The following is a 26792-nucleotide window of genomic DNA, read 5'->3' as shown; positions in this document are numbered from 1 at the left end:
GATAGGGTGCTTCTTTCTTCCAACCAACTTCAGGAACAAGATATCCCAGTTACTTCTGGTACCTTTTCTCAGGGTGGGTCATCACAAAAGTAGCTATGCCATTGGCTAGTCTCAAATGTATTCAAAGCAGCTTTAGCACAATCTCTAAAACTAATTAAGTTAGGTGTTCACAAGTATTTAGAAAGTTCCTCCTCATTCAGCAGTAGAGTAAGCCTTTATTGATTTCCTGTCAGTATGAGTATCTTCATCTCCGTCTTAAGTCATGTCTGTTTCTAGTTCAGAATGCTGGTCTTGTCTACTCTAAAGTCCATTTTTGTTTTGTTTTGTTTTGGGACAGAGTCTCACTCTGTCGCCCAGGCTGGAGTGCAGTGGCGCTATCTCGGCTCACTGCAAGCTCCGTCTCCCGGGTTCACGCCATTCTCCTGCCTCAGCCTCCCGAGTAGCTGGGACTACAGGCACCCGCCACCACGCTTGGCTAATTTTTTGTATTTTTTTTTAGTAGAGACGGGGTTTTACCGTGTTAGCCAGGATGGTCTCGACCTCCTGACCTCATGATCCGCCCGCCTTGGCCTCCCAAAGTGCTGGGATTACAGGTGTGAGCCACCACGCCCGGCCAAAAAGTATATTTTCTAAGTATACCAAGTCAAACCTACTCACTCTACCCTCTTCACAGCCTTTTAAATCCCAGCCTCATCAGTCTTCAACTCAAAGACTTCTTTTGCTGGCCTCATCCTCCTTTATACAACCTATATCCTTTCTACCTTTTTAACACTCTTAACTCTTACACTCCTCCTATAGGTCACTGAGAGCACAAGAAGGTGTCTTCTGTCAAAGAACTAGGCATATTATCTCTTACAGCCTTAACATGGTGAGGCAAAACACTTAAGTATATGCAGTGTTAAACTATCCTAAGGCACTATAAAAAACAAAGTTGAAAATTCAAAGTCAACATGTTCAAGAACTACCAGGTAATGTGAATATCATGTAAGAAACTAATTTCAAGAAGTTAGAGATCCACCTTTAATGTTTTTTCTATCTTTATGTAATAGGGAATCATAATTATTTTACCCAAGGAAATAAAACAATGAAGGGAACATTCAAGCTTGACCTGATCCTGTTGTGATCAGAGAATCAAGTAGAGCAAAATTAGAAAAGTAGTGGTCTGTGAAACCACAATCATTTGATCTGGAGTTCTGGCTCAACCCTTAATATGTCACTTTGGGTCAGTTACTTAACCTCTCTGAGCTTTAATTTTGATTTATACAAAATTAACATAATAGTACTTACCTCAGAGAGCTTTTGAAGATGAAAGATGAAATATGCAAAGTACCCACTGCTTGGCTATGAGTCAAGGGGATTTGACTATCTAAGAATTTCTGAAATCTTCATATCAGGAGCCTTGTAAGTTTTGATTTCTGAGATGATGATGCTATAGGCTTCTTTAATTTTGGCCTGGCTTAATTTCTAAACCAGTTTCTCACCATCCTCTCTTCATGTACACAGAGCAACAGTCAGTCAAAATGCTATGCACACGTTGCCTCCCATATGGACCACACATATTTTTTTCTTTGTCTTCTCTCATCTTTATCTTTCAGTACCATCCTTCCCTCATGTATTCTTATTAATCTAAATCCAGTTATGAAACTTTCCTTCATTACTCCATGTCTCAGTTACCTCATTTTCCTAGAAATATCTATTACGTATGTAACCTGTCACTTGCTAACATGCCCTGCTGAGTCTTGCTCCAGGTATTCTGATGTATCAACAAAGTCAGCATGGACTAAAAAATATGTCTATCTGCCACCATACTCTTCTGATCTCCCTTCCATCTGCTGGAAAAGTCTTTGTTGGATAACACTGATATTTCAGTTAGGTACAGTTACATCCACTGGATGCTTCTCCCTCTTCATAATATCTGTGATTGTTTCAGAAACTACTTCTCGCATATTATATTATCTAGTGATTAACTGCACCCTCCAGTTCCCAAAACTGGGCAATATTCCTGAGCTACAGGGGGATAAAATGCATCTATCCCTTTTTGTTCTTTTATATTAAAACACAAACTCTTTATGTCTAATACCTTTTAGATGGATGATATCTCGTTAATATTAATATTAAAGAGTTTTATGTAACATTTCCTTCTCTCTTCCTAAGATTCTGATATGAGTCAGTAGTGAAAGGAGGTGCCATGTTGGGGGCAAATTCAAGCTGCTCATCCCCTCTAATGTTCAAGGCTTAGTTATTGGGTCAGGTTTATCTACCAGTTCTCTCATTTACACACTCAAACTTCATTTTATTTTGCTTTGCTTTGTTGCACTTTGTGATACTGCGTTTTTATACATTGAAGGTTAGTGCTAACCCTGTATTGAGCAAGTTTATTGGTGCCATTTTTCCAGCAGTATGCCCTTGCATTGTGTCTCTGTGTCCTACTTTGGTAATTCTGGCAATATATCAAATATTTTCATTGTTAATATATCTGTAACAGTGATCTGTGATCGATGCTCTACTATGTTACTATTATAATTGTTTTGGGGTGACACAAATCGTACCCACATAGGAGGCAAACTTAACCGATAAATGTATGTGTTCTGACTGCTCCATTGACTAGTAGTTCCTTATCTTTCCCCCTCTCCTAGGGCCTCCCTATTCCCTGAGACACAATCATATTGAAATTAGGCCAATTAGTAACTCTATACTGCCCTTTAACTGTTCAAATGAAATGAAGAACTGCACATCTCTCACTTTAAATTAAAAACTAGAAATGGGCCGGGTGCGGTAGCTCATGACTGTAATCCCAGCACTCTGGGAGGCTGAGGTGGGCAGGTCACCTGAGGTCAGGAGTTTGAGACCAGCCTGGCCAACATGGTGAAACCCTGTCTCTACTAAAAACACACACAAAAAAATTAGCTGGGTGTGGTGGCAGGCACCTGTAATCCCAGCTACTTGGGAGGCTAAGGCAGGAGACTCACTTGAACCCAGGAGGTGGAGGTTGGAGTTTGCAGTTAGCCTAGATTGTGCCACGCACGCCAGCCTGGGCAATAAGAGTGAAACTCCATCTCAAACAAAAACAAAAAAAACAAAAACAAAAAAAAACAACTAGAAATGATCAAGCTTAGTGAGAAAGGCATGTGGAAAGTCCAGACGGGCTGAAAGCTGGGCCTCTTAAGCAAACAGTTAGCCAAGTTGTGAATGCAAATGAAAGTTCTTGAAGAAAATTAAAAGTGCTACTCCAGTGAACCCAAAAATTGTTAAGAAAGCAAAATAGACTTATTGTTGATATGGAGAAAATTTTGGTGGTCTGGATAGAAGATCAAACCAGACACAAGATTCCATTAAGCCAAAGCCTAATCCAGAGCAAGACCCTGACTCACTTTAATTCTATCAAGGTAAGAAAGCTGCAGGAAAAAAAAGTTGAACACTAGCAGAGGCTGGCTCATGAAGCTTAACAAAAGCTGTCTCTATAACACAAAAGTGCAAGATGAAACAGCAAGGGCTAATGTAGAGGCTGCAGCAAGTTATTTAGAAGATCTAGTTAAGATCATTGACAGAGATAATGACACCAAACAATAGATTTTCAATTTAGATGAAATGGCCTTATTTTGGAAGAAGGTGCCATCTAGGATTTTCATAGCTAGAGAGGAATGTCTGGCTACAAAGCCTCAAAGGACAGGCTGATCCTCTTGTTAGGGGCTAATGCAGCTGGTGACTTTAAGTTGAAGCCAATGCTCCTTTACCATTTCAAAAATCCTAGGGCCCTTAAGAAATATGTTAAATCTACTCTGCCTCTATGAACAAAATAACAAAGCCTGGATAACAGCATATCTATTTACATCATGGTTTACAGACTATTTTAAGCCCATTTTTGAGACCTACTGCTCAGAAAGAAAGATTCCTTACAAAATATTACTGTTCAGTGGCAAGTCAAATAGTCATCCAAGAGCTCTGATAGAGATTTACAAGAATAATGTTGTTTTCATGCCTATTAACAAAACATTCATTCTGCAGCCCATGAATCAAGGAGTAGTTTTGACTTTTAGGTTTTATTATTTAAGAAATATATTTTGTAAGGCTACAGCTCCATAGATAGTGATTCCTCTGATGGTTATGAACAAGGTAAATTGAAAACCTCCTGGAAAAGATTCACCATTCTAGATGTCATAAAGAACATACATTATTCACAGGAAGAGGTCAAAATAACAACCCTAACAAGAGTTTGGAAGAAGCTGATTCCAGTTCTCATGGATGACTTTGAAAGGTTACAGGCTTCAGTAGAGAAAGTAACTACAAATGAGGTAGAAATAGCAAGAGAATTAGAAGTAAAGGTAGATCCTGAAGATGTGACTAAATTGCTACAATCTCATGATCAAACCTGAATGGATGAGAAGTTGCTTCTTATGGATAAGCAAAGAAAATGGTTTCTTGAGATAAAATCTACTCTTGGTGAACATGCTGTGAACATTGGTGAAATGACAACAGAAGATTTAGAATATTAAATAAACTTATTTGATAAAGCAGTAGCAATGTTTGAGAGAATGGATTCCAATTCTGAAAGAAATTCTATTGTGGGTAAAATGCTACCATACAGCATTGCGTGATACAGAGAAATCTTTTATGAAAGGATATATCAATTGATGTGGCAAAGTTAATTGTTTTCTTATTTCTAAAAATTGCCACAGCCACTTCAACCTTCTGAACTCATCACTCTGATCAGTCAGCAGCCATCCACATCAAGGCAAACCCCCCACCAGCAAAAATATTGTGATTTGTTGAAGGATCACATGAAGGTTAACATTCTTTAGCTTATTTTTAATTAAGATATGTACATTGTTTTTAGACATCATGTTATTGTACACTTAATAAACTACAGTATAGTATAAATATAATTTTATATGCACTAGGAAGCCAAAAATTTCATGTGACTTGCTTTACTGGGGTGGTCTGGAACCAAATCCTCAATATCTGCAAGGTATGTTTGTATTGTATTCTCCCAGGAGGTATGCCAGCCCTTCAAAACTGTAAACTCTGGCACCCACCCACCCACAAAGAGCCTAAAGTTTTTCCAGATATGATCTCCAGAATGAATCTAGCTTAGAAACAGTTTTAGAATACACCATATTCATATAATTTATGGTGTTCCTTTTAGTTATTTATTTCATCATTTTATAATTTAGTCTTTTATGTGTTTTTATTTTGTCTCTGCACCTAGAAAGTAAGTTATCTTAGGACAGTCAAAGGAGTATGGCAGGCCCTGAGAAACAAAGCACAGTGTTATAAGATGGCAGATATTTATAACTATCTTCTGACTGATTTTTTGAGAGAATGCTAAATGGAGTGATGGAATTGCAGAATCATTTAAAGATGTGGATGAAAGGCAAAGAATGGGCATTTGAAAATGATGCAAAAGTAGTGTGCAGAAAAATTACATTTATGAATTCAGCAAAAATTTTTGAGAGAGCTAATAAATGTTCAACACTTTATTAGGCACTGGATTACACTGTAAGTAAGATACATAAGAGTCCACAAGGAGCTCTCAGTCCAACAAGAGAGCTAAATATGTTCAAAAGTACAATTTATTGCTTCAAAAATTATAACAAACCTAAACTCAGGGTAATATGGGAATACAAACATGAAAAGAAATTGAAGAATGTTAGGGAGAAGTTTGTGAATTTAAGATCTTACAAATAAACACTGGGAACTAATAGTAGTTATTAACATTTCAAATATCTATGAAGTTATTGGATCATATGAAGATCATCTTTGTGTGATTTCCTTTAGGTATAGCTACTTCCTAGTGTGTTCCATTTAAGACAGTGTCCTTTTACTCTTCCTCAGTGTAGAAGATTTGGGGTAGAGGTAAAACATCTGGAAGTTGTGTGGATATCAGTATAATCTGAATGGTTGGTTATGCATTTCAGACAGGTCCTGTTGATCCAGTAGCAAGTACTCATGGTACTGTTACCCATTTCAGTGATAGTGCCATAGACTGAATAAGGAAAGAACTGAGTTGCTCTCCCAGCATGAGGCAAGCTTCGTAAGTGCAATGTACCAATCCAGTGCCTAGTCTTCTGCAAAAAGTTTTCTATCAAACTGATGCTTCTCTGGGTAGTCAGACTTCGAATTGACTAAGACTAGCATATTAAAGCCCAGTGATTATTTTCTTATGTAGCAACAACCCTAACACCTGTTTGTTTTCACATTATGAACAGTAACAGAAGCAATCTAATATTTATTATGATCATTTGTAACAGTCTTTTAAAAAACTTTCTTTCAAATATAAGAACATCTGGTCAGATATGCAAACTTTGAAAACTAGCTTCTTTAATTTCTTTTTAAACACAGGGAGAGTTACTGGAAAAGAAGGTAAGGTGAATGCAGATGCATGTGCAGACAGGGTGAAATTTGTAGACCCCTAAAGCACACTGTAAATGTCACTCTCTGCTAGCAGGAAGATAACTTTATTTTTTTTTAAATTAATAAAATGTGTAATTTGGGAATACTGGCAAAGAAACTACTTCCAATATTTTAATGTAGTATTCAAATTTGAATTTTCAGTGTAATTCATTTCTAAAGTAATAAAGAGGAGAAAGAAGATGCATATCATTTTCTTTTAACCATTAAATGCCCCAGTTAACTATTAAGACCCACTTCCATTGAAATAAATTCATATGCATATTCATTATTTTATCAATTAAATAATTTACATATATATATATATACACACACACACACATATAAGGGGATATAAGGGGACTATTAGGTACTAGGAATTTTAAAAACTGAATGATCAACATCTACCATTTGCCAGTCACTGTTTTAGGAATGAAGAATGCTACAGTAAAGGGGAAAAATTAACAGTGCCTGACCTTAAGATGTTTATATAGTCTAGTGGGGAAGAGAAATAGAGATGTGGATAGCAGCTCATACAAGGATAGGTGATATCACAAATACACTATGTTACTGATTGAATCACACTGTCCTAAGGCTAATCTGGCAGATAGTTTACATCCACTTCTATAGAATCTGGCATTATGTGATTCTGATTTGTGACAGACTTGTTTCTAGACTAAAGCTGCAAATGCCTTCTTAGTATATTCTAAAACTAGTGACCGGATTTCTGCATGTGGAAATGCTTGCTTGAACCTGTAAATGTTTCCAAACAGGAAACAATATTCCACATGGTAAAGGCAAGCTGAATCTGCTATTGATCTTTATAACACAAACATCGGGGGAACTTCAATGTCCAGTCACGGAGTTCCTTAAATTATGCCCCTGAATAAATCTCACAAAGCATGCCAGATGTAGAGGCCAGATGCAGACTTACCTGGGTGGAATTTGATTAGACTTGGGAAGTAGAAAGATACTAAATGCAATTACGTTCTGATTCATTAGAGACCAAAGTTTAAAATAGTCAAGTTATTTCCAAGATACAAATCTTTCAATATTAAATGCATCATGTTGACTAGAATGAGTTATGGGACACAGCTCACAAGGGTGTCCCAATGATAAGTGTGAGACACTGATACAATGATAAGTGAGGGTGAGACAATGATAAGTAATGGTGAGAAAATGATAAGTAATGAGTGAATGATGTGCAGAATTTAGGACAAATGAGATCAAACTGTAGTTTACCATCTCTTTCAGGATAGTTTTTTTTTTTTGGAAGTTCTCCAAATCATGTATTTCAGAAGGTTCTGGTTTAAGATTCTATTTGATGAAAGATCAGATGTAGAAAACACTGCCCTTTCTGCTAGTGAAGTATGTTTTCATTCTGCTGCAAGTTCATGCCAGGAGAAAATATTATTTTTCAAATAAAAAGTATCATAAGTTATCTTAGACCCTGTACTAGGCTATAATAACTGTGCTCTTTTGGCTTACATCAAATCAGAGTTGATAATCAATTTTGCATCAACTATGCCCTGGAGATGTTCGGGAATCGGGTGGGAGACTTTCTAGGAGGTATGGGTTTGAGAAATTCTACAAGTTGGAATTCTTGGCTAGGAAATTATTTGATGTCTCTTTCAGTGCTTCAGATTTGCTAGTAACCAGCTCTAAAAATTTATATGCAAAGAATTTACTTTTAGTTCTTCTATATCCATAACAATATATATCATTTCCAATATTTGTACTGTAAGTCCCAGTAACTGACAGAATGTACTAATTATTCAAGAAAGGAGTAAGCCCCTGTGGCAGGTAAACCTAAACTCTTTCTGTTTCAGTCCATACTCAGGAACAGTCCTTATCATAAATTAACATACTTGCAAAATGTATTTGGCTACAAAGCCCTTTGTAGATGGAACACATACCTCCAGAACAGTGGTCCACAGAACACATGCTGGAAAACAATCCATTCAATCACTCTGGTACTTAGAGAAAGAAAAATCCTATTTAGATGAACACTAAAGTATTATTCAAATAACTTTTAACTTGGCCCTTTAGGTAATTCTTCAATAAGTCATGGGTATATACATTTACATACAAAATTATGCCAAGAATTATACACGAAGTGTGTCCATAAGTGCTTTGTTCTTTGATGAAAAGGAAAACCAGATGATTGTTGACATTATCATCGGCAAACACTTGTTTAGAATCAGGCCTATAATATCACTAGTAGCAATGGGGCTTCCATAAAAAGAAAAACTAAGGATTTTAAGTCCTAAGCTGCTTTCAAATTCATGGAAAGGCAAAATATACACACAGAACAAAAAGTAAATTATATAATGTCATAGAAATGTATTTTATAGTAGAGCAAATAGCACATATGTATAATGGCATAGGGATTGGATTATTAATTTTAGAAAATGAAAACCAGGTTAATATTATGAAAACTCACAGATTTCAAAAAGAGGATACTTTGGGAGAAAAACTCACACATGTATTAGCTGTGTGAGCTTAGTAAATTACATTCCTTTCTATGTCTCAGCTTCTTCATCTTGAATATATTTACAACCATGTCTACATTTCAGAGTACACATACCTTTGTATAAAATACCTGTATTAAGGCTGATATTTAATTTAGGGTAGTTATTATTATTATTATTTTATTGCTATTGTCATGTTAGATTTAATAGAAAGATACATGATATATTCAGGTACTGGTTACTTTTCCTTACCTATTTCTGAAGAAGAGACTTTATGAAGATTGTCTGTCTTCAGCAGTATGTTAATTTCATGCTAAACTTTACCCTTAGAATGAGTATATTATTTATAATACAATGTTCCATTTGCTCACTCAGGGATTTCCTAGCCACTCAGTTCAAACCTCTTGCAAATATTTTATCAAATCGTTAGCCTCTGGCATGACTCTGCTTGGCTTTCAATCAACTCCATAGTCTATTTTATCAGTGCTACTTTCCCAACTGCAGTACATCCCTGAATCTCTTTCCCTTCCAATGTCTGCTTCCTCTGCACCTCACTGAGGGGAAAAGTGAGCTGCTGAGAGAAGATGAGCAGCTTTCCAGTCCTCCTTTGTTTCAGATGCCGACTTTGCTGATGTTGGGTGAACTCACTTCCTCCCACTGTAGTTTTCCCATTTACACTCTCTTTCTTTACACCTCAGATTAGATTGATCTTGTGATGTAGATTCTGCACTCACTGAGAAGACTGGACCAACCCAAAACCAATAGTTTACAAAGCATTAGCTAGAAACTCTTGGGATTGTCTGTGTTTATCCCATTTCTTCTCCTAATATGGTTTTAGATGGCATGTTGTAGATGAATGCTGTCAGTTATTTCATAAGTATTTATTTTAAAACTGTTAAATACAGTTTTAATTCTAACTTTTCTTTCAAAATTAATGACAGTCTTTTTAATAAAATACATGTAATAAAAAAAGGTTAAAGGCATAATTATAGATACGGCTAGATTAATGTCAGGGATTCCCAAAGACCGTTTTTATGAGTGTACTTCAAGGTAGTATCTCAAATTAGAGAATTATGTCAACAGAGAAGGATTATTTGTTTGCTACTGTAAAGATATATGTTAACATTTCATTTAGTTGCTTTTAATGCATTTTATGATCCAAAAGACTATTATTTGATAGAAAAACCATTCTGGTAATCTATGGCTGTAAAGAAAATGCTGTTTACCTCAAGGCACCAATATGATATGAACTATATATTAGATTATTAAGGAGAGCATTACCTCAAAGTCAAAACCTGACCATAACTCATAGAACTGCCACTACTGTAAGATGGAAATTGTTGATAGAAATGCACTAGACAAAGATATCTTCAAAGAGCCTGAAGAAGAACAATGTTTATAAAAGCAAATAATAGTAACCACTACCACAACAAAACACTTATTACTTATTGAGTGTTTATGAGGTGTCAGGCATTGTGCTAAGCACTGGCCTTGGATTATCTCACTTACTTCTGGAGACCAAGGTCAAAATATTGTGACATTTGGCTTTAAACAAATGAACTTCTAGGTAGACCTGCTGTATATATAGAGTTCACATCATTATCATCGTTATCATCATCATCATCATCACAGTAACTTATATATAATGTATCAGATACTTATCTGAGTATTTTATATCAATGATCTCATTTAATCCTTACAATTGTCCCATTGGGTCACTACTCCATATTACTGATTGGAAATCAAACTCTGAGAGGACACGTTGCCCAAGATCATTTTTTCTTTTTTTCTTTTTTTTTTTTTTTTTGAGACTGAGTCTCGCTCTGTCTCCCAGACTGGAGTGCAGTGGCGTGATCTCAGCTCACTGCAAGGTCCGCCTCCCGGGTTCACGCCATTCTCCCGCCTCAGCCTCCCCAGTAGCTGGGACTACAGGCACCCACCACCAAGCCTGGATAATTTTTTGTATTTTTAGTAGAGACGGGGTTTCACCGTGTTAGCCAGGATGGTCTCGATCTCCCGACCTCGTGATCCGCCTGCCTCGGCCTCCCAAAGTGCTGGGATTACAGGCGTGAGCCACCGCACCCTGCTGCCCAAGATCATTAATTAGTGTCAGAGCTATGATTCAAACCCAGGCCTTACTTAAAGTCAGATAAACTTGATAGTTTATAGGTCAATCACGACTTATTATAGATTGCCTCCTCAAACAAGAAAAGGGTAGCTTGCTGGGATGGCAGCATTCTAATAAATTCTACCCAGTAGTACATACCCAACAGCCAGAAAATGGCAAACCCTGCTTCTTTCTCCCAATATATGAGACTTTCACAACATGTAGACCTTATTAAGTAAAAATTCAAAGTTTGTGAAAGCTTGTGGAAGAGTCCATACTTTATCCATAAAGGCAACATGATACCTAATAAATGCTTTTTCTTGTCCCTTTATTTCAGATTAAATCCTCTATACTATTATGTACTACAAGGGCACGATTATATGTCACTTTGTGATTTTAAAATATCTATTACTAAATAACGGCACTTTAGTTAACCATGAGAGGATAAAGTAGCATTATCTGACAATGGACAGAATGAACTAATTACCAACTGGTCTGACCAACAAGAGAGAGATATGCTTCCTACTGCTAAAAATATAGAAGTGTGACCAGTCAGAATGGCTACTATTAAAAAGTCAAAAAATAACAGATGCTGGCAAGGTTGTGGAGAAAAAGGAATGCTTATACACTATTAGAGGAAGTTTAAATTCGTTCAGCCGTTGTGGAAGACAGTATGGAAATTTCTCAAAGACTTAAAGACAGAAATACCATTCAACCCAGCAATCCCATTACTGGGTATACACCTAAAGGAATATAAATCATTCTATTATAAAGACACATGCACACATATGTTCCTTGCAGCACTATTCCCAATAGCAAAGACATGGAATCAATCTAAATGTCCATCAATGATAGACTGAGTAAAGAAAATGTAGTACGTATATACCACGGAATACTATGGAACCATAAAAAAGGATGACATCATGTTCTTTGCAGGGACGTGGATGAAGCTGGAGTCCATTATCCTTAGCAAACTAACACAGGAATAGAAAACCAAACACCTCATGTTTTCACTTATAAGTGGGAGCTAAATAATGAGAACAAATGGTCACATAGAGGGGAACAACACTTAATGGGGCCTTTCAGAAGGTAGAGGGTGGGAGGAGGGAGAGGATCAGGAAAAACAACTAATTGGTACTAGACTTAACACCTGGACGATTAAATAATCTGTACAACAGCCCCCATGACACAAGTTTACCTGTGTAACAAACCTGCACTTGTACCCCTGAACTTAAAAGTTAAAAAAATATATAGAAGTGTGATGTTGGCACAGGTTTAGATATTCATTCATTCAGTCAGTTACCAGACATGAGTACGTGTGGGGCTCTGGGGTTAAGTCTTAAGGAAGAAAGACAAAGGCCCTGACCTCAAGCACATTACAGTTTAGTGAAAAATATCACATTTCCCCAAGTCTGCACATTTAGAAACAAGTTCTTAGATTATTTTCAGAACATAAGAGAACTTCTCTGAAAATACATGACTCAATCATACAAAAAATACTGACTGATGTACTACTACGGAGCCGTACAACAATGGTAATTTTCAATAAAATAACTGAAGTGAAAATGATGTTCTGAGTTAGGAGATTCTTCTACCAGAGGTGTTAATGTGCTCCAGCTCATTAGAGGATTATATCAAATAAAGCTGAACTGACGTTCACTATTTTGTGTGTTTTGTGTCTTCTTTAGGCTCCTTCCCCCAGTTATTTTCTATGTCCTTAAAGTGTCCCCTATTATTTTGACCACACATGCACTGTAATGGAAAGGACATGATACATTCAGCAGAATTACTTAATTAGGTTTTTGTGAGCAGTATGTGCCAAGTAAGCTAGGTTTGCTTTCTAGCCATAAAAATGTGCCTGCAGTGCATGCCATGTTCTCGAGGAGGAAACACAGTGATTGATGTGATGATAAAATGATGAAGGGAAGGATAAAGCCAGAGAGAAAAATGTCTCAAAAGGGAAATAAAGTAGGGTAGCAGCTGCCCCCATGTTAATTGAAGCATAAATTTCAGAAGCAGGATCTGAGGTTTCATTTCAAGCATACACTGAGAGAGAGTTTGTGTGTGCGTGTGTGTGCGTATGTGTGCATATGTGCACTGCTGTGATAAAAAACACACAAGCTATTTTCATCCTTTGTATGAAGGGTTTTAAAGTCAGTTTTATAAAGGAAAAAGTTGCAAATATAGAAATGTATTGATTTTCATTGGAAGACGTTTATTTAGTCAGCATTTAACAGAGAATAACAGAATCCATGAAGGACAAGTGTTCCAGGCACTACAGATACAATAGGCTAGAAACCACACATTTCTGCACTCATGGACCTGAACGCTCTTAGTTTATCATTTCTTTCTGTACATATCTTCCCTACTTCCAACCCACCCTTTGCCATAATCTTTTTAAAAACATATATATAAATGGCTTCATTTTCACTTTGAACACCACCATAGCTGTGTATGCAAAAACACTACAGTCTAGCCACTACCAATACATCCAGCCACTTCTTGCATCTCTCCCGATATCACAATTTCAAGCTTTCCATTCCTCAAACATAACGTTGATTTTTACATAATGGCGACTTTGTCAGACTGTACTCTGAGCCTCAAATACCTTCAGACCAGTTTCCCATCCATTAAAACTCCCTCCATTTGATTGAAGTGCAGCTGAAATGCCTCTTAAGCTTCATGCTTTTTAATATTTCTAACAGTTTTAACAGTCCTTCATCTTAATTTCTGGGTAATTTTGCTTGGAATATGTCATTAAAGCTCTCAGTTCGTTTGTCCTGAAACGAGCTGTTCATATCTCTGTTTATATGGCTTGTTATTTTGTTGTTGTTGTTTTTTCTTTGGTAGGTGTGAACTACTTGAGGACAGGGCGGGGAGGCTGCTAATTTGTTTCTGGCCACATGCTGTTTTACATGTGTTAGGCTTTTAAAAAGTGTTTAGAGGGCAAACAAATATGCAGCCAGAAAGTATTTAAGAGTCACATGAGATTTTTCATGAGAGAATCAGCTGCCTCACTAAATTCTCAAGATTTTATTTCAGAAGATCTAAGAATGTGAAGAGTTACATAGGCGAGAATGCCCACTGCTCTCTGCAGAGAGCAAGGGATGTATTGCATACACAGGTGCTATTTAAGTATTTTTCATGAATCACCTTGGGGAAAGCATAGCCCATTAATGGGGCATACTATTATCAGGAATGTTTTCAGAGATCTCATCTTCTATATCCTGTCTTTATAGCTTACTGTTGCTTCTATGTATGAGCCTATAGTAATGTAATCCTAAGCTTGGCAAATCTTTAAAAAATGCTTTAAGAAAGAAAAATTGCTTCTAAGCTTAGGAACAGTACAAATTTTTATAGTTTTGTTATAAACTTCTGAGAAACAGAATTAGGACATCTTGACACTCTTTCTACCTTATGGACAAGCTAATATACATCACCATAAAATAATGTGACTGCCATTCATACAACGGAGAACAAAAATAAATTTAAAACTAATGTAAACTATAAAACTATAATATATAAATTTTCTGTTCATTTTAAAACACTTAACCTTTAACCGTGAAAACATATTAATTCACTGTCAAATCTTTTATATTCCAGAGGACACTTGTAAATCATATATTTGTATACAGAAAAGTGGAATGGACTATCTCTGTACATCCTGATTAGCAGGATTCACTTTGAAGGGCTATGTGAGGAGAAGTTTTGCGTTATAATACTTGGATCAAAATTATGTGTCCATTTTCCCCATACTTATGACTTATACAGTTCAGAAAGATAAAGTATTCCAAAGAAAGAAAGTGCATATCTCACAAACAGGGGAGCTCTTCCTTTGTGACAAGATAATTATTAATTGCATTATCTTATGATTATTTACCTTCCAAACAGACTTAATTTTATCTCCCTTTTAAAAAGTTGTTCTTACTATACTTAATTTGAGCTAATGTGTTATCAAAATCTAGGGCAATATTCAGAGTTTTGACCTCTAATGGACTAAATATCCCAATATTTAAATTGCTTAATTAGCTACCCTTGCACTGAAGCATCTTCTCTCTCCCGTCTCTCCCTTTTTGGAAATAGTACCCCACTCTCCTAGGCACTCAGGCTAGAAACCAGGAAGCAGGATAAAGAGGTATTCCCTCCACACTGTAATTCAGGAATGCCAGAAAATTGTCTTCTCCTTTCCTCGTGCCCTTCATACATATTCCTCCTGGCTCACTGATTCCTGAAATTCCATCATTTATTGCTTTGGCTCACAGCCAGGAGAAGGGATGCCAGGAAGCCATGCACATGTCTTCCTTTCTAGTGTTGCCCTGGTGCCAGGCACTCTGTTATTGACTCTCCATCATTCTTCTGCATTACATCTTTTTCTAAGTGAGGGAACCAAAGCTCAGAGAAGTTAAGTAATTTTGTTAGGGTCACAAGGCAGATTGATAGAAGATATGACAACTGAACCCAAGTTGGGTTGACTCCCAAATCTGTGATTTAGCTACTATTCTAGGCTAATATTTATGTGGGCCTAGCGCTGTATTAAGTATTGGTCTTACTGGATACTTGTTTTCAGGGCAAATCAGTGGAGCACCTGAGGAAAATGCCCTACCCATATCAACTTACGCCTCACCACTGCAGTGCACTCCGCAAGACTTTGGACTGCCTGAGGTCATTCTCTGGCTCCTGCTCTCTCCAGCAACGCTAATATGGCAGACTTAAAGTGTTACAGAAACACCAGGGGACTCAGTCTAGGTCCTGCTGCTCGCTGCACAGAAAGCCAATCACTGACACAACAATATTGCCAAGGAAGAAGGCTTTAATTGGGTGCTACAGCCGAGGAGATGGGAGCTCAGTCTGAAATCCATCTCCCTGATTGACTAAAACTAGAGGTTTATATAGCAGGGAAGGAATGTAACAATGTGTGAGAAAACAGGAACTGGGGAGGGGCAAGGAAGCAATCATGAGGAGTGAAGGGCCTGGCATCTCATTGTCTGGATGTGGGTATTTAGTGAGTTTCAGTTATTTGATACTTTATTTTTTTTCAGAGGCCTGAACGTCATTTCCTGAGGAAGGAACTCAGAGAAGACAACTGTCAGTTTCAAGCTTTAAGATCAGAAGGGTCAATTTCTATGTGTATCTTAAAAACTATCCATGGGACTACTGGGTCGGTTTCAAAAGCATGGGAGAATTAACTCTCCCACCCCAACCCCAGCAGCTCTCAACCAATGACTGATGAGAATGGTGTATATAAGCTGCAGCTCCTTTGCCTCTTGTGAGGAAAAACCCTGCACTGACTCTCAGAATTATCCACTGGGATTAGGCTCCAGTTGTCCACTTAATGACACTTTTGATAATACATCCTTTATCAGCTGCCCTTCTTACCCTGTCTCAGTTCCCAGCTTACCTATAGATATTTCCTGGCATCCTTTCCAAAATAATCTAATCTATTTGCACTTGAATCTTAGTGTTGGGGTTCCCAAGGTCTTCTTCTTTGGAACCCAAACTAAGGCAATAGGCATCATCCAAAATACAGATTTTCAGGAAGAGAAGGATTGGTGGACTTTGAGATCATCAGGCATTGAAGTGAACAGAAAAAGAGCTGGGCCGCTCTCATTTGTTCCCAAATCATTACTACAACCACGTGTTCCTTAGCCCATCACTCACAGCTAGGGAGATGGCGTCAATTGTTTGTCTGTGAACAGATATTATGCCAGTTCTAGGGAACAGGGATAATGCAATGAACAAAATGAATAAAATGCTCTGCCCGTATGGAAGTTATAGTCTAATAGCTGCCAAGAGATTTTTTTAAAAAGAACCAAATGGAACTTCTAGAATGGAATAATACATATCTGAAGTGATTTTACAAATTTTATAGGCTTAACTGCAGGAGAAAGGATGAATGAATTTGAAGCCAGATGAAAAGAAACCATTCGAGCTGAAGCAAATAGAGTAAAAATATATTTTTTAATGAACAGAGGCTCAATAATTGTGGGACAATATCTGACATGTAATTAGAATATCAGAAGACGCAGAGAGAGAGAATGTGGCAGAATATTTACTTGAGGAAAATGATGGCAGAATTTCCAAATTTGAGAAAAAGTAATTCAACTTGTAGACCCAAGAAACTTGGCAAATTCCAAACAGGATAAATTTAAAGAAAATTACCATTAGGCAAGTCATCAGCAAACTGCTAAAAACCAGAGATAAAGCAGCCAAAGAAAAAAGACACATTGCATATAGGAGAACAATGATCAGAAACAACCAAGGCAGAAGACAATGGAAAACCATCTTTAAAGTGCTTATAGGGGGAAGAAAGACCTGTCAACCTAGAATTTCATAACTAGTAAAAGTATCCTGAGTTATCCTAAATGAAGCCAAGTGAGTTATCTGCATCATTTGATCTGTGGAAGCACTTGTTTGGATAAGTTAGGCTCCAACATGTATCAAAGGGACAGCAGAGTGTGATCGGGAGCCAGCCTGCCTGAATCCAATTTCTGACTCCAGCTCTCATTAGCCAAGTAAACTTGGGCAATTTTCTCACTTTCTCTCTGCCTCACTTTCTCATCTCTAACATGAGGATAACAATAAGATCCACCTCACATGGGTATTTTATGGATTAAGTGAATTATTTTATTTCCAACAGTCTGAGGATTTTCCCGGTATCTTTCCGTTATTGATTTCTAGTGTAATTCCATTATGGTCCAAGAACATATTTTGTATAATATCAATTATTTTATCTTTATTTTTTAATTTTATTTTTGAGACAGAGTCTTGCTCTGTCACCCAGGCTGGAGTGCAATGGCGCAATCTTGGCTCACTGCAACCTCCACCTCCTGGGTTCAAGCAATTCTCCTGCCTCAGCCTACTGAGTAGCTGGGATTACAGGTGCCTGCTACCATGCACAGCTAATTTTTGTATTTTTTAGTAGAGATGGGGTTTCACCATGTTGGTCAGGCTTGTCTCGAACTCCTGATCTCAGGTGATCCACCTGCCTAGGCCTCCCAAAGTGCTAGGATTACAGGCATGAGCCACCACGCCCGGCCCTGATTTTTTTTTTTTTTTCTTTTTGAGATGGAATCTCGCTTTGTCGCCCAGGCTGGAGTGCAGTGGCACGATCTCGGCTCACTGCAAGCTCTGCCTCCCGGGGTCATGCCATTCTCCTTTCTCAGCCTTCTGAGTAGCTGGGACTACAGGTGCCCGCCACCATGCTTGGATAATTTTTTTTGTATTTTTAGTAGAGACGGGGTTTCCCCATGTTAGCCAGGATGGTCTCGATCTCCTGACTTTGTGATCCGCCTGCCTTGGCCTCCCAAAGTGCTGGGATTACAGCCTTGAGCCACCGCACCCGGCTGGCCCTGATTAACTCTAAGACTATGGAAGTCTATCCCAAAGTATTTTCACTACAGTTATGTGTTAGATGCCAATGCTATGAAGCATAGAACTCGGTTGCACTTTCTTCTACTAATGTATGCTGTGTTTTGATGTCCCTTTCATTTACAGACTGTCAGAAGTCTTCTAAATGTGAGTAATCCACTTTGCCACTAAACAAGACAAAAACATTATTCACCAGCTCAGTTCATCAAATAAACATTTCTGCCATGAGATTGGTAATCTACACTATTTCAAAAAAATTTTAAATTTGTAGATATTTGGGTTTTATACTCTCATGACATCATCTTATATGCAAATAAGTCATTAGGGAATTGAAATTTAATGTTTGTTAAACTTTAAAAGATTGTTTTCAAACACTTCAGAAGTCTTTATTTATATCCAAATAATTATGTCAGACTATAATTTACTGACTGAGTTCCGTTTACTTTATTTTCAGAAAGTATGAAAGCTATATTTGTAAAAAGCTTAAGGTGCTCAAGCATTAGTGACATAGAATAATCTCCATCCATTGCTTTCTAAATAAAGGAATTTTACATACTTTTTTCCGTTTCTATACTTGAACTTAAAGAAAAGCTTGCTTTGCAATGCAGGAAATTCAAATAAACTGTTAAAATTTCAATAGCCTTAGACTCAGAAGACAATAATAGCTTGTAGTTTCTTCAAGTAATTATGGACAACGTATTTAATTTATGTTGTAGGGGAGGAAGCGAGTTAAAGAGAGAGAGAAGAAGATCTGACCAAAATATGGTTAATAGTTGGGAAGAGTTTCCAGCATGTAATAGAAAAAGTAGATAAAAGAGTACTTGAATAAGAGTGCAATATTTTAAACCCTCAGAGCCAAAATAATACAGTATGTCATTGTATCACCATCTTAAATAACAAGTGAATAGATTTAGAATGATAAATACTTTCAAAGAAATAAAAGAAGAACAATGGTATAATCTTCTGAATTGGAGTAACCTTGAAGCACATTTATAAGATCATATGCCATGAACTGATATTCACTTCCATATTGTGTAAAATATAAATACTTAACGGCAACACTTTCTCTAATGCACCTTCAAAAGTACAACTGTTTATGCCATTAGAGTTCAGAATAGTAGCTTAAAGAGGAAATCTTTATAGTATTGGACTCTACAGTATTCATATGCCTGCATTATGTGTATCTTAAAATAGCTCCTTTCTCCTCTTGAGAGTAAACGGACTCAATTATTACTATATGCATTCTCCTAAATCCAAGGGAGCCCCATTCTTTAACAACCTGCTCTGTGGACTTAGAAAACCAATAGAAAAGCTATACATTATTCATATATTTTGGCAGCACACTAAAGCCCTTAGAGCAAGTAATGAGTGATCAGATGTCTCCCTCGAACCTTACCTGGTTTACTCTTTTGAAAAATCCAACCCTTGCCGTCTCCCACACAAAGCTCTTGGCCACTGGGTGAAATCCAAGCTGGGTAGTTGATCATGATAATTCCCGCATGTCATGGGCAGCAGCATCTCTCAGAGTCCCACAAGCCAACTGCTTGAAACAAACCTGCAACAAACAAGATATTTCTCCATTTTAATTGAAAAATACTGAACCGTGTCCTAGGTCCAGGAGGCATCACAACTTAATCAATAAGGGAATCATAAAGGAGTGTGTGAGGGATTATAAATGCTTCTCAAGATGCTGATAAACATTAAAACTGGAAGACTGAAGTTTATGTGCTACAAAAGGTGTTTTTGCCAAGTGCATGTCCCTCTGCATGTTGTTATTGATCTACTCAAGCCATCAGTTATTAATGAACATTATTGATATTAAAACTCACACATGTTATATAGTATGTACCGCCTCTTCTTCAGGTAGGTGATCAGTTGGGGTACTCAGAGTATTTTTCTACTTTACCCATAATATTCTCAGGGTAACTGGGCAATGGGATGCAATAGGGCAAAATCCATGAGCAGTTAGAGCGAACTCCACAAGATTGTGGATCAAGGACAATTTCCTTTGTGATTTCTGATGCTCCAGTCGATGTCAACATTCCCTGTATAAATGTTGGGTCACCTCTCTAGGATAATGTGTGAGAAACAACTTTGAGGGACATATGTAAGGTGTTGCAAATTCAGCAGCCACCATTATTGATATCAACATACAGACTGTATGACAGTAAGACAGTACTGTAAGAGAGTAACCAATGTAAATGCATCATAGCCAGAGTCGGTACACAAAGGAATGACCAGACTCACAGCTAATTTGGGGGCAATGTACCACATATTTAATGATTCAGTTGTTTATGTCCATGAATAAATATGGCATTTAAACTTAATTAGCATGTCTGACTTTCATTCATACAAAGAAAACCTATGTATAATCAGTAACCTTTATTGGACTGTTACCTGACACATAAACAACACTTCAGTAGACGATCAGGATGATACTAATGAACAGAAATGCTCACTGGTCTTCCACTGGTAGCTCTTAAAAACTATTAGATTTTTTATAACTATAACAACCATATTTAGTAATACATATACAGAAGCAAATTTATTACTATTATTTTCTAAGTAGTGCACAGAAAGGGCTTAAAGGTTATTCTAAGTCTGTAGGGGGACTTGTGAATAACTACGTTCTGAAGATTCATGGACACAGGTGCAAAAACTGATTTTAACAAGCAACAAAATAATAAATCCTCATGCACCTGTGATTAGAGCTTCACGGATTCCCAGAAGTCAGTGTGGAGACTTTGTTAAAAGGCACAACAGTATGATATCCTATTATGCCATTTCAGCCAGAATGCTAAGATGACAAAGGGTTCAAGTTGAACACATGCCTTGCACTAGAATGCAGCACTTCAAAATAATTCCTTAAACAAAGAGGTGTATATGTGACACTAAATGACCATACTGCAATTCAAAGCAGGAGCGTTATGTTGATGCTATTAGATACCCATAAATATCCACACCCCCTCAACACACACACGTCTAAAATTTTTGTATTTATTGATCCAAGTTGTGGTACTTATTAACCTATAACCTCAGTCAACTTCTAGATGCAAACTGTTTTTATTCATGCCAACATTTTTTTCTACTTCCTATCTTCTTTGAAGATCTTCTGGAAATTATCATATCACTTATTTTATAAAACAAACCTGTTTTCATGAATGATAAACCTTTTTTGGTCTTTTGGCAGCCATGAAGGATATTAAAAGAAGCCGTATACTAGTGGACCAGATGACAGGGAAGAGTTTGTAAACATAATTTCTAAGCTTCCAAACTGGGTTTGAAGTGAGAAATTTTTGAAAGCTACTTGCTTTGGAAGCACCCATCAGTGACTTAGCGCCACTTCTCATACTTTGGTTCTGCCACTTATTATTAAAAAAGTGAAAATAAGTCAGTATAACTACTTGCTTTATAAAATGGCTATATTTTATTACACAGAAATGATGCTATTGATCCCTCCTCAGAAGGGGTAAGTTTTGTGTATTTTCTTTTCAGCAGTGATGATTTTCCACTAACTTTTGTTCATTTATTTATTTATTAGCCCTCTTATTCATTCCACAAATTTTATTTGAGCACCTCTGTTGTGCCAGGCATGGGATTTGGTGCTACAGGTACAAAGCAAAAAGACATAAGTTCTCTTCATGAAAAGATTATCACTGATTCTATTCTGTTTAACATTTTCTTGTAACCAAGAAAGGCAGCAACATTACATCCAATCAAGATGATTAGCCTTACCTTATGAACAATCTGCTATGTGACCAGAGCTGGGAAATTCATGAGGTTTGTCAGTGAGTAGAGCACTATAGGCCAAGGGAAAATCTACAATATAGAAGGATCAATTCACATAGCTAATGCTTGTGAGGTTGTTATTGGATGTGATAGCTTTGTGTCACTCTTATATCTTCTTCCACAACCTCATGTAGCTGAGTTAAAATGAATCAGATAATCCAACCAATTAGGTTTTGATAGTACAATAACATCTATGGCATCAAACACAAGAGTCACTGCCTTCCAACTGTTGTGTAAGGAATTACAATACAATCCTGTGTGCTCTGCATCACATCCAAGTTAACAGACTTTTGTGTGTGGGGGGGTAGGGGAAGATGCTATTGTATAAGTTGCTTTACACAATTTTTGTATGATTATTCTATTTGTTTTCTCTAAAAGGAGATACAAAATTAAATGCATGTATTCTCCTTGAAGAGAAGTCTATGAGGGGTCATAAGAAGTACCAATTCCATGACATTGGTTTGAAACTGTATCCTGTCACCAACTTTCATTATGAAAAAACGCGCTTCAAATAATTTTTCACTTATCTCTCTCCAAATATGTTATTAATGAGAATACAATGAAAACAAAAGGTAGGCATAATTATTATTTAAAATGCTCTTAGATAGTAAGTGACTTTTTTTTACTAAAATCAATATGATTTCCAAAGGATTTAATTATTTTATGTTTTGAAACTCTGCTATTACTGGGATGCATAGTATGAAAACAAGATATTTTCTTTAATGCTTTCATTTTTTTGAGAAACTTATTCTTTTAAAAATGAATTTGGGGCTGGGCGCAGTGGCTCACACCTGTAATCCCAGCACTTTGGGAGGCTGAGGCGGGTGGATCACAAGGTCAAGAGATCGAAACCATCCTGCCCAACATGGTGAAACCCTGTCTCTACCAAAAAAAAAAAAAAAAAGAAAAAAATACAAAATTAGCTGGGAGTGGTGGTGCATGCCTGTAATCCCAGCTACTCGGGAGGCTGAGGCAGGAGAATTGCTTGAACCTGGGAGGCGGAGGTTGTGGTAAGCCGAGATTGTGCCATTGCACTCCAGCCTGGGCAACAAGAGCAAAACTCTGTCTCAAAAAAAAAAAAAAAAATCAGAATGAATATATTTTCTTGTATGTAAATTACACCTCATTAATGTTGACTTAAATGTTCTAAAATGAATTTTTGACAATGTGCAAACAGGTTCCAGATAGGGGCATGGCATACAGAAGTGATTGATAAATCACTGTTGTACATTAATTTAAAACAAAACAAGACCAAAATAACATTTGGAAAACAAAGGAGAAGAAATTCTAACATGTACAAACGCTGTTTTCCTGTTTGTTGGCCTGGCCCTAAGTGCCAGTTGAATTTTGGTATTCTTTGTCTTTCCTTATGCACAACACTACTACCCTTTTAGTATACCTTATTGCTTTGAAGAAAGCTTTCCAAAGGATCCCCTTAGCACTTAGGCACTCATTTTATAGGCTATTGTTTTGCACTTGTTGACAAGTTGTTTTTTATACGTTATCTCAGCTTCATCTTCCCCGTGGAGACATGTTGCATAGCCCTCTAGGTGGCCAACAGAACTATAAGAGTACTCAGCATTCAGTGAGTTCAATGCATTTGTTAAATGATTGCTTGATCTTGATATATTTTGGAAGCTTTGTGTCTAAGTCACTCATTTTCCCACACTAACACAGAGAATATAATAATCAAGAATGTAAAAACAGAGAGATTATAAATAATCAAAGTTATGAGGCTTTCTACCTTAAAAATGTCAAATTTAGCCTTTTCTGTCAGTAATTTTAGGGAAAGGGTAGGTTTGGCCATTTATTATTCACAAAATTATTGCTTCTAATTTCTTTTTCTATTCATTTAGTCTGATGAAAAGGTCAGAAAGTATTTCTCAGTAGGCAGAGGTCATTAACAACTACCACTAATACTTGTAAATGTTGTTGCTATGTATTTTATATGTAGTTTCTTTTTAATTGTCTCCCAAACTATAAGAAGTTTATACTATAATAATGCCCACTTCATGGTGATTAAAATAAGAATCAGAAAGTTTAAGTTACTCACCCAAGGATATAGAGCCTTTGAAAAATGGAGCTTTGATTTCAATGCAGTCAATTGATAGTGTTGTACTGTATTAACTCAATTAATGATAAGTTCCTAGAGATTGAATCTGAAAGATTCACTCAATTTATAGATGAAAAACTTAGTCCCAGGGAAGTAAAGTGACATATTAGAGGCTACTCAGATCTCAATAGGGTCTGGAAAAGCATTTAAACCCATGATACTCCTGTCTTTCCAATACACCACTTTCTTACCCAGCTTACTCAGCATGGTGTCCAAACAACTTTATAGATTTCCAATTCACTTGATTTTTTTTGTAAATGGTGTTTCTGGTAGGTTTTATTTCATAAAGAAGATGCCAAAGCCAACAAACAAAATAACAGGATTTTGAGATACACAGTTTTAAATGAATTTAATTTTGAAAGCAACAGATGACCTTTCTCTCTCTCATTTTTCTAATGGAAAAAAAAAAAAAAACAAAGACACAAAGAGAAGACTGTGTTGATAGACTATCACAAAACCCCTGATTAGATTAAAGTATGAATAGCACATCAGTGTTTTGCTGATGAACATTTTGTATGTGTAGCTACATTATTAGTAATCACAAGCTGGAAATAATCTTGCAAAATACTCATTTGATATCATTTTCATTTCAGAACCCAGCAGGAAGCCCTTCAAGTGACATAAAGCAAGATCTAAGGTAACGCTATCAATCACTGAGAACGCAGGGCCTGATACTCAAGCACAATTCTCTTTGTTTTTGTCTTCGCTCAAAGATGCCTAATTCTGAATTTGATTATGATCTAGAAACTTTCCCAATTAAAATAGGCCACATTCTTGTTTTCATTTTCTTAAAATGAGGCATCTATTTGTCACATTCCCACATTTTCCACAGTTGAAACTTGCCTCTGTCCTTTTTCCTTCCTTTCCTGAGTGTTTTATCCCTTCCTGCCTCCTTTCTTCTTTCTACCTTTTCTTCCTTCCTCCATTGTCTTTTTTCTTCCTCCCTTCCATCCTTCTTTCCTTTCCTTTTCGCCTTCTTCATTTCAACAAATATTTAAACATGTTTTAAGTTCTATGCAATATGCTAGGCTCAGAGGACAAGGCAAGACACTTAGTTCGTGTTCAAGTATTGCTCATAGTCTAGTAGTGTGAACGGGGAAGTAAACCAACAAATTATGGAAGAAGAGTAGAGGTCCAACCTACATTGAACATGTCAGAACATGTCAGCTTTGAGTAGAAAATAATTCATAAATTGATCCTGATTGGTTTGGCTTGGCCTGGTCAACTTAGAACTCACAAACAAAATATAATTATCATTAGGCAGTTTCCAAATACTTCATACACTCTGAGTTTTCTATGATTTAGAGAGAGATCTTTTAAATTCTCAAAGCTCACAAACTGGAATGCCTCAGAGTCAAGTGTATCTCTTAAATGTAAATATAGTGTGGCTGACTTTGACAAGGAGCCAGAGAGCCACCAATGGTGAGCTGGAGAAAGTAAGCTTAGACTAAGGATATTACAAACAACATTTGAAACACCATTTTGCCAGAAAGAACACATTTTTGGACTGGTTTTGGTCCTTGGCCACCAGTTTGAGATCCTCCTTTATAACTATTGAGGAGTCACCACACACTGCTCTCTAGATATAGTATAGGTCCCATTTCCACTGCCTTTGGCAAAATCCATGACAAGTTAAAAAAAAAAAAAAACAAAAAAACCAGAAACTTCTCCCTAGAAATCCTTTCTAGTGGGGAAAAAACAACTTCTGAATTAGCTCATCAAAACTATGAGAGTGTTGTTGATAATGTGGGTTCTTGGGCAATGCCCCAGAATTAATGAATCACCATGTCTAGAGTGAGACTGGAGATTCTGAAGATGACACTTCCCTAGATTACACTTAGACACACTCATGTTCAAGAACTCTTCTAGAACAAAGCCATTTTTTAATTTTTCGAGTATTTTTCCACAACTTTTAATGTAAAACATTTATTTCTCTTTGAGTTTCAGATAGCCTATTTTGGGGGAAAATGATTCTTCCAAGAATTGCATAAAGTGAGAAATGGCCTTTCAATTCTACACAAGAAGATCATCCCTAAAACACATAATCATCAGATTTTCCAAGGTCTAAATGAAAGACAGAATGTTAAAGGCAGCTAGAAGGAAAAGGCAGGTCACCTACAAAGGAGACCCCATCAGGCTAACCATGGACCTCTCAGCTGAAATCCTACAAGCCAGAAGAGATTGGGGGCCTATGTTCAACATTCTTAAAGAAAAAATCTTCAACCAAGAATTCTATGTCTAGCCAAACTAAGCTTTCTCTGTGAAGGAGAAATAAGATCATTTCCAGATAAGCAAATATAGAGGGAGTTCCTTACCACCAGACCTGCCTTATAAGATATCTTGAAAGGAGCACTAAATGTAGAAAGGGAAGACCTCTAGCAGCTAATATAAAAACACAGTAAATACACAGACCAGTGTCACTATAAAGCAGCCATATAAACAAGCTAATGCAATCAAGTTTTTATTGGTGTAAGGCAGACTGTGCCTAAAATGGGAAACAAGAAATGATGGAGGGTAAGTGGTCTCACCAGGACTTACATTTCATGAAGAAGAAACT

The 26792-nt window shown here is 36.9% G+C and overlaps 1 protein-coding gene across 1 annotated transcript in view; it reads right to left on the bottom strand.

Moving 5' to 3' along the window:
• The window catches only part of LINGO2 (leucine rich repeat and Ig domain containing 2), a 322133-nt gene extending 302312 nt beyond the window's left edge, over nt 1-19821 (bottom strand). Inside the window, exon 1 of the mRNA XM_009456427.5 lies at nt 19730-19821. The gene's annotated coding sequence lies outside the window, so the exon portion shown is untranslated. The remainder of the gene's footprint in view (nt 1-19729) is intronic.
• Between the last annotated feature and the right edge of the window lie 6971 nt (nt 19822-26792).

Source organism: Pan troglodytes, chromosome 11 (assembly GCF_028858775.2).
Source record: "Pan troglodytes isolate AG18354 chromosome 11, NHGRI_mPanTro3-v2.0_pri, whole genome shotgun sequence".
Classification (NCBI taxonomy): domain Eukaryota; kingdom Metazoa; phylum Chordata; class Mammalia; order Primates; family Hominidae; genus Pan; species Pan troglodytes.
The sequence above is the reverse complement of the archived record's forward strand: the minus strand, read 5'-3'. Positions and strand labels throughout refer to the sequence as shown.